Raw genomic sequence first — 7,872 nt, forward strand, 5'->3', positions numbered from 1 at the left:
ATATATATATATATATATATATATATATATATATATATATATATATATATATTTCCCTCTCCACTTATCTGTAGATAAATCCTCAGAGAGAGTGAGACCTGATGAGCCACTCTCCCTTCCATGACAGAGTGTTGACAGGCCCCTGTGCAGCTCTTGTGTGTATAATCATAGCTTCTTTAAGTTCAAGTCCAGAAGAGCCATGACATGCCCGGCAGTCAGCGTTCCACACTGCTCCACACCCTACTCCATCTGACTCTTTCATTCCTTCTGTCCCTTTCTCCATAACGTTCCTTGAACCTTGGAGGGAGTGAGATAAATGGTCTATTTATGGTGGAATGTTTAACAGTTACTTATTCTCTATATTTGACTCATTATAAGCCTCTGCCATCGTGGATGATCAAAGGTGACAGCAAAAAAAAAAAAAAAAATTCTATAAGCATAAAGTTGGTTGTCCATTAGGCAACTGATCCATTTAACAAAGCAATAGCAATAGTTTTCCTATCAAGAGCAGTTATCTCTCAAGGCACAAGCTTAAGGCTAGCTTTACAGTTTCAATTATGAGTTCTTCCCTCTGGGGTGGGCATAAAATCCAACCAGAAAGCAGCTGGTTACCACCATACCAGATTTGCTTCTGTGATACCAGTGGGCCCATCCTGCCCGACCAGTCAATACTACTGCACTCGGGATCAACAACTGAGGAAGACTGATGGTGTGTTCCACCTTTTGACATTGTGACGTGATGTTTTCCTCTGTAAGATTCACGCTGGAGAACTGTACAACCAACTCAGCAAACAAAGCTTCAAAAATGTCTCATAATATATTAAGTGCGTTTATGACTTTGCACTGGGTTCCCAGGCAGCTTACAGACTGTGGGCTGGACACACCTGTGTACCTAGAGTGTCTCAAGAAGCTCGGATGCCTTAGTCCTGGTCAACAAGCAGCAGGTTTCCTTAGCAGCTGACCAGTACAAGGGAGCACTAGGTACACTTTAAAAGATTAAAGGGCGTTATTTAAGGTATTTTCGGAAAGACCTAAGGAACCAGAATTCCCAGGAATCCACTCCTGAGTTCGGATTTTCTACTGCTTGGTGCATTCAAAGAGATTTTTGTTAGGATTTATTGATTCCTGAAAGCAGTGTCCGTAACATGGTAGATTTTCTTTTAATGAACCCAATAGTACATGAGCTTTCTTTACCTCTTAAGAAAAAACAATCTCAAACAATAGATGATAAAGCCAATAGTGTTTCACAAGAAGAACTAGGGTGAGAGAAAGCAGCTATGGCCCCTCCCAGACGAACCTGTGCTGGCCAGTGGGACTTACTCTAGGATGAAAAAAATGAACAAGGAACAACATACCGACTCTTTGTACTACAGACTCCACACGCCCCACTAAGAATAGCTAGGATCAAGAAATCCAGTGACAATCTCTGGTGAAAATGTGGGCAAAGGGGACCTTTACCCACTGCTAGTGAGAATCTAAACTAGTTCAGCCATTATGGAGATCGGTAGGTACGGAGGTTTGTCAACAATTAAAAACAGAACTACTTTAAGACCCAGCCTTACCACTTCTGAGAATAGTATACCCCAAAGATTGCATGCCCTACCACACATGGGCTTGCAGATCCACATCTACTGCTGCATGGTTCGAAATACCAAGGAAATGGAAAAGATGGGTGGATCCTGACAATGCGGTGCACGTTGGAATCCTATCCCATGTGCATACAGGCATTATGGTCAGCTATGAGGAAAACTGAAATCACAAAAATGGCAGGGAATAGATGGATCTAGGAGGTATTCTCTTAACCAAAGCAACAGGCTCAGAAAGAAAAACATCTGTTTTCTCTCATATATGGACCCCAGCTTATAATGTTCATAAGTCTATATGCATGTGTGTGTGGGGGGGTGTATGGATATAGACCATGAAACTAGGATGGATCTCAGGAGAAGAGAAGAGATTTGGGGGAAATGAAAAGACCTATAGGATACAGGAGATGTGAGAGCAGAAAGGGACTGAATGAGCTGAGGGGGTTTGCATCGCCATGGGGGGAGTCTAGACACCCCTCCAAGGCTCCCAGGGACTGGACCACCAAACAAAGAATACACACAGAAGGACCCATGGCTCCAGCCACATATGTTGGACATCAGTGGGAGGAGCAGCCCTTGGGCCTGACAGTGTTTGATGTCCCAGTGTAGGGGAATGCCAGGGCAGGAAGGCAGGAGTGAGTGGGGAGCACCCTCATAGAGGCACAGGAATGAAGGATGGGATAGGGGGTCTCTGAAGGGGACACCTGGAAAGGGGAAAACATTTGAAATGTAAATAAAGAAAATATCCAATTTTTTTAAAGAAATTTTTAAAAATTAAAACTTAAAAAAGAAAATCTTACAATGTTTTAGGGGAAAGAGACACTGGAGTCCACAGTAACAACATACACCTCACCCCTTGCAATAACACAAGGGGGGACGAACGCGTTTTTTACCAAAGTGTTTGCTTCCAAACCTACAGGTGATCACAGATTGCTACCTTCTTTGTCAGAATCAGTCATCTGCCTGCTTGCTGTCAACCAGAAACTCCAAAGCCGGTGCCTGAGTTAGCTGTCTAGACGAGAGCTATCTCCCCAGGCAGGAACTGAAAGATGGGAAGTGTGGTGGCTTCAGTGGCAATGGCTGTGGATGAGGCAGACAGCCACTCGCTAGGTCCTTCCTTGCCCGAGGGCAAGCTGGCAAGGCTCCGGGTCACTGGATGGAGGCCAGGCTGTGGAGAACAGCTGGTAGGGCCTGTCTGGCACCGCTCGGCTTGGACTTGCTCAGCTCTTCTTTTCACATACAAAAACCATTGCCTCGGGCCACTGGCCAGGCCGGGCACAGAGACTGGCACGGTCAATCATTTTAATGCAAAATCAACAGCCCTGTTCAGTAGAGTGTGAACCAGCTTCAAAGATGCCAACTTCCCCTCCCACTGACCCAGGCTAGCTGGATGCTCGGAGAGACAGAGGGGGCAAGAGGCCACCTCCATATCATGAGCCAGCAGAAATGAGGTATGCCATGGTCAGAGACGAGAAGGAGGAGGATCTGAAATTTCTTTTCTATTAATGAAAAGGGAAAATGTCCACCCTGAACGCACCCGATCTCGTCTGATCTTGGAAGCTATGCAGGGTCGGGCCCGGTTAGTACTTGGATGGGAGACCGCCTGGAAATACCGGGTGCTGTAGGCTTAAAAATTTAAAAAGGATGTGTAAATCTCTCAGGCCTTTCAATAAACGGTAAGAATGTATGCACATTCTCATTAGATCTCATGTTTATTATTATTTTGTCCCTCATGTGTATGATTGTGTGGGTGGGTGACACATGTATGTGGACAGAAGAGGACAGAAGAGAGTATTGAATCTCCTGGAGCTAGAGTCTGAGTGGTTGTGAGCTGTCCAGCATGGATGCTGGGGACAGAACTCAAATCCCCTAGCAGAGCAGCATGGACTCTTAACCTCTCAGCCATCTCTCCAGCCCCAAATACTTGCTCATTTTAACGATGTATAGGTGGACTGTGTGTTGTGTTAGAAGCGCGGCTAGCGTCCAGACAGACCTACACCAGGCCAAAGAGTTCCACGTGAGGTTTATTGTAGGAGAAAAGGGCAAAGGTGGCTGCAAAGGAGAAGGGGGGAAGAGAGAGACGGGGGACGGGGAGGGGGCAGGCAGTGTCAGAGGGGGTCTGCCTTTTATTTGGATAGTGGCGTAGCTACTTGCAGGTAAAGGTGGGAGGTGAGCCTAGTGGATTCTGGGAATGTATAGCGGTTGGCAACAGATGTGCGGGGGGGGGGGGTCCTGTCACCGATGTGTGATGTCACTGGGTTCAGAAGCGGATCTGCAGTGCTGATGTCAATACTGTGGAAGTTGAAGCAGAGACCACCCAGGCCACCTAGGCAACAGCCCAGAAGTAATTGACACTTGTTCGTGCATTTTGTCACCTATCAGTATAAGCGTCAAATATCACAGAGATTTCTTTTTTAGCAATTAATTAATTTGTTTATTTTACATCCCAATCAGATCTCCCCCCCCTCCAGCCCCTCCCTCTCATCAGCCCTTACCCTATGCTCCCCTCCCTTTCTCCTCAGAGAAGGGGAGACCTCCCATGAATATCAAAATTCTTGCTTGGCATATCAGTTGGTCACATCTTCTTCTACCGAGGCTAGACAAAGCTATCCAGTTAGGGGAAAGGGATCCAAAGGCAGGCAACAGAGCCAGAGATAGCCCATGCTCCTGCTGTTAGAGGTCCCACGTGAGGACCAAGCTGTTCATCGGTTACATATGTTACCACAGAGATTTCTAACCAGCATTTTATTAAATAAATAAAATTGTATAGTATCTGTACTCATGTACAAATAACCGTTGGTTAATCAACTAACATACTTGGTGCGCTCTAAGGATACTGGTAACAGATGTTATAATTCAGTTGTGGAATTAACAAAGAATTTTCAGTCTCATCTTTATTCTGGAAGTCAAGGCCAGTTTTCTGGCACTGGATAAACTTGGGAGGAAATGTCTGGGAGGTGGGGGGAGACATGGCCAGTTTAGACCGACTGAGGATAAGACCAGACAGTCACATGACTGTCCTTTGGCACACAGTCTTCTGTAGACCAGAGGGGAAGTCCCCAATGCCTGAGTCTTTCTTTACTGAGCGCACAGCCTTCTACAGGCCGCCTTTGACTGAGCCATCTTTCTCTATGCAAACCACCACAAGGCGGGTCTTCTTTCTTTTATTCTTTGAGGTCGTAACGTAACTATATCATCTCCAGCTTCAGTGTCCTCTCTCCAAGCCTTCCCATATGCCTTCCCTCGCTCTCTTACAAATCCATGGCCTCTCTGTTCACTAATTGCCACACGCCCCAAGACAAATCCTAATGCTTTCCAGTGAGGCAACTAGGAAGCACTTGCCAACTGACCCAGAGCTCCAGTTAGAACCTGAACTGATAACCCACAGGACATGCATGTGGCCAATTAAGTTCTAAATCATCTGGATTCTCCACGGTGAATGCTTCTCTTGCTTTCTGAAGCCATCAAAAGAATGATTCTCCCAGGTGAACGATTTAAAATTCAAACATGCTACAACATAACTCTGGCAGCTTTCTGATTCCAAGACAGAGAGAGAGAGAGAGAGAGAGAGAGAGAGAGAGAGAGAGAGAGTATTACTGATAACTTCCTGTTCTTAACCTCCTTGAAGTTTAGTATGAGGCCACTGAGGAGTACTTTGCTGTTGAAAAGGAAAAATCATAAAAACGTTGCATGAGAAATAACCATCGCTTGTGTTGGTTTAATGATGGCCTCTGGCCATAGGGCTTTTTAAGGACTTAACTTCTGAATAATAATTAATGGGTTGTATCATTAACGTGGTCATGGCGTTTCGACAATAGGTTCAAAATATTCAAAGAAACTATGGCCTCGGCATCCTTTAGTCCAATAATCTATTGATTCATTGATGAAACATACTTGCAAATTTTAAATTGTATTTAAGGAAAAATGCCAAAAGTGAAAAGACTATAGCTTGCACGCAAGATCACCACTGGGGGGGCCCATGCCAGGCCCTCTCCATCATCACACAGGCTCCTGAAGAGCTGCCACAGAGCTGCCCTTACTGTAATGCTGAGTTCATCCAGTGAGGTGGAGAATCCAGTAGTCTGAAGGCTATCACGTATTCTGAAGTCCCAGCCATCGTGATCATACAGACACAGGGGGACACACCCTAACTGTTTGGCTGATTCTGGTGTGGTTCTGATAACCCAGGCAGTGAGCGACAGCTGCTGACCCAGCTGTGGAGGCATAGCCACAAGCAGCCAAGGTTAGGGCAGACACATGTAGCGATGCTACATTGGGCTCACATAAAATGCCTGTCCACTGAATTGGCTTCCCGAAAGCCTCTCCACACCTTCTAGTCAGCAAGTCAATTGAGACTCTGTGTTTTCCATTACAGAGCAACACGTACATGTCCATCTATGAGTGTTAGGATTACCAAGAGTTCATTATTCCTACTCTAATTTCTGCCTGTAGCGTGCAGGGATGTAATGAAGTATGTTAATTAGATGGTGAGGAACAACTTGGTTAAATGAGTGGATAAAATATATATTTCTACGAAAACAGTATAGAAAGACAGAATGAAAATAAAATTGAGCCAGGCGGTGATGGCACACGCCTTTAATCCCAGCACTTGGGAGGCAGAGTCAGGCGGATTTCTGAGTTTGAGGCCAGTCTGGTCTACAGAGTGAGTTCCAGGACAGCCAGGGATACACAGAGAAACCCTGTCTTGAAAAACCAAAAGAAAAGAAAATTGAAGGCTAGAAGAGTTGCTCAGTCCTGGAACTCTAGACTCCACAACATGGCAACACAACAATAGTAGTTTTCATTAATATTGTTTATATAATATTATTTATGTAATAATTTTGTAGTTGAAAGAAAGTTGTTTTTCTTAATGATGTGTCTGAAACAGCTTTTTTAAAGTAAACAAACAAACAAACAAACAAACCATATCAATTGAGATTAAATCATAAGCCTGAAGAGATGTCTCAGCAGTTCAGAGCACCTTTTGTTCTCCTAGGGGACCCAAGTTCAGCTCCTGGCACTCATGTTAGGGCTTCATAGCCACCTGTAACTCTAACTTTAGGGAGTACTTTTTTGGCCTCTGAAGGTACCTGCACACATGTAGCATACATATACATACACATATATACATATATAGAAATGTCCTTTTTTAAGTGATGAGATCTCTACTATAAAATCAAAGATTTCCTAGATATTAAACAGCTTTTAACTTCTACCATCGTTAAGAACCTTAAATAGAGACTGGAGAGATGGCTCAGTGGTTAAGACCACTGGCTGTTGCTCTTCCAGAGGTCCTGAGTTCAATTTCCAGTAACCACATGGTGGCTCACAACCATCTGTAGTGGGATCTGATGCCCTCTTCTGGCATGCAGGTGTACATGCAGATGGAACACCCTATCCATAAAATAAATAAGACTTTTTTTTAAAAAGAACCTTAAATAAAGCAACAATCTTCTAATAAGCAAGTATGCTAAATAAAGCAAGTATTCATTTTGGTTTCTTACTTTTAATGCTGGAATTAGATAAAAATATATGCTCATTTGGAGGTGACCTGCATTCAGTCTGGTTTTGAGTGGTGTGTGTGTGTGTGTGTGTGTGTGTGTGTCTGTCTGTCTGTCTGTCTGTCTGTCTGACTATCTGTCTGTCTGTCGTGTTGAGAGGTAAAGACAGAAAGAGGGGGAGAACAACAGAGCCAAAGGAAAATGAAGTGTATGTGGAGATTACATCAACAGCAGTTAAATTTAAATGAGACAATGTAAGACTGTTTACTGGACTGCCTTTCAACTCTCAAGAGGTTTTACTGCTTTGATAAAAATCTCTCAGTCCAAGCAACTAACAAATAATTCAGTTTGTGTCAGTCTTAACACGTTAAAGTTGCCAAAGGCTCTGTCTTCACCTTAATCATAATTGTCCATAAACCACACAGACACGGAGCAGGCACCTTGGTCATAGCAGAAACCATAAGCTTCCATCCAGTGAGCCCAGCCTTTGCTCAGGATATGTGGCACAATTAGGACAGACATGAGTGACACTGGGAAGTCCCATCTCTCCTGGAACATGTGGCCATCAGAAAAATATACATTAAACATGACAGGAAACTATAGAATCTTCATGAGAGTGGATATGAGAGGAGTTGTGGCCTAGACCAAAGGAGTTCAGCATGGATGCATGTGCTCAAGCTGGTGTCGAAAGGTTTCCAGAGTGGAGTCTGAACCACTCTTACTCAAAACAAATAGATGATGATGGATGCATGGATAGATAGATAGATAGATAGATAGATAGATAGATA

General features: G+C 44.0%; 1 protein-coding gene and 1 pseudogene across 2 annotated transcripts in view; both read left to right on the forward strand.

The window, feature by feature from the left end:
• Nucleotides 1-7,872, forward strand: part of Col4a3 (collagen type IV alpha 3 chain) — a 138,767-nt gene that overhangs the window by 51,017 nt on the left and 79,878 nt on the right. The gene's annotated exons all lie outside the window — the stretch shown is intronic.
• On the forward strand, nt 3,098-3,211 carry LOC115064207 (annotated as a pseudogene).

Source organism: Mus pahari, chromosome 5, assembly GCF_900095145.1.
Source record: "Mus pahari chromosome 5, PAHARI_EIJ_v1.1, whole genome shotgun sequence".
NCBI lineage: Eukaryota > Metazoa > Chordata > Mammalia > Rodentia > Muridae > Mus > Mus pahari.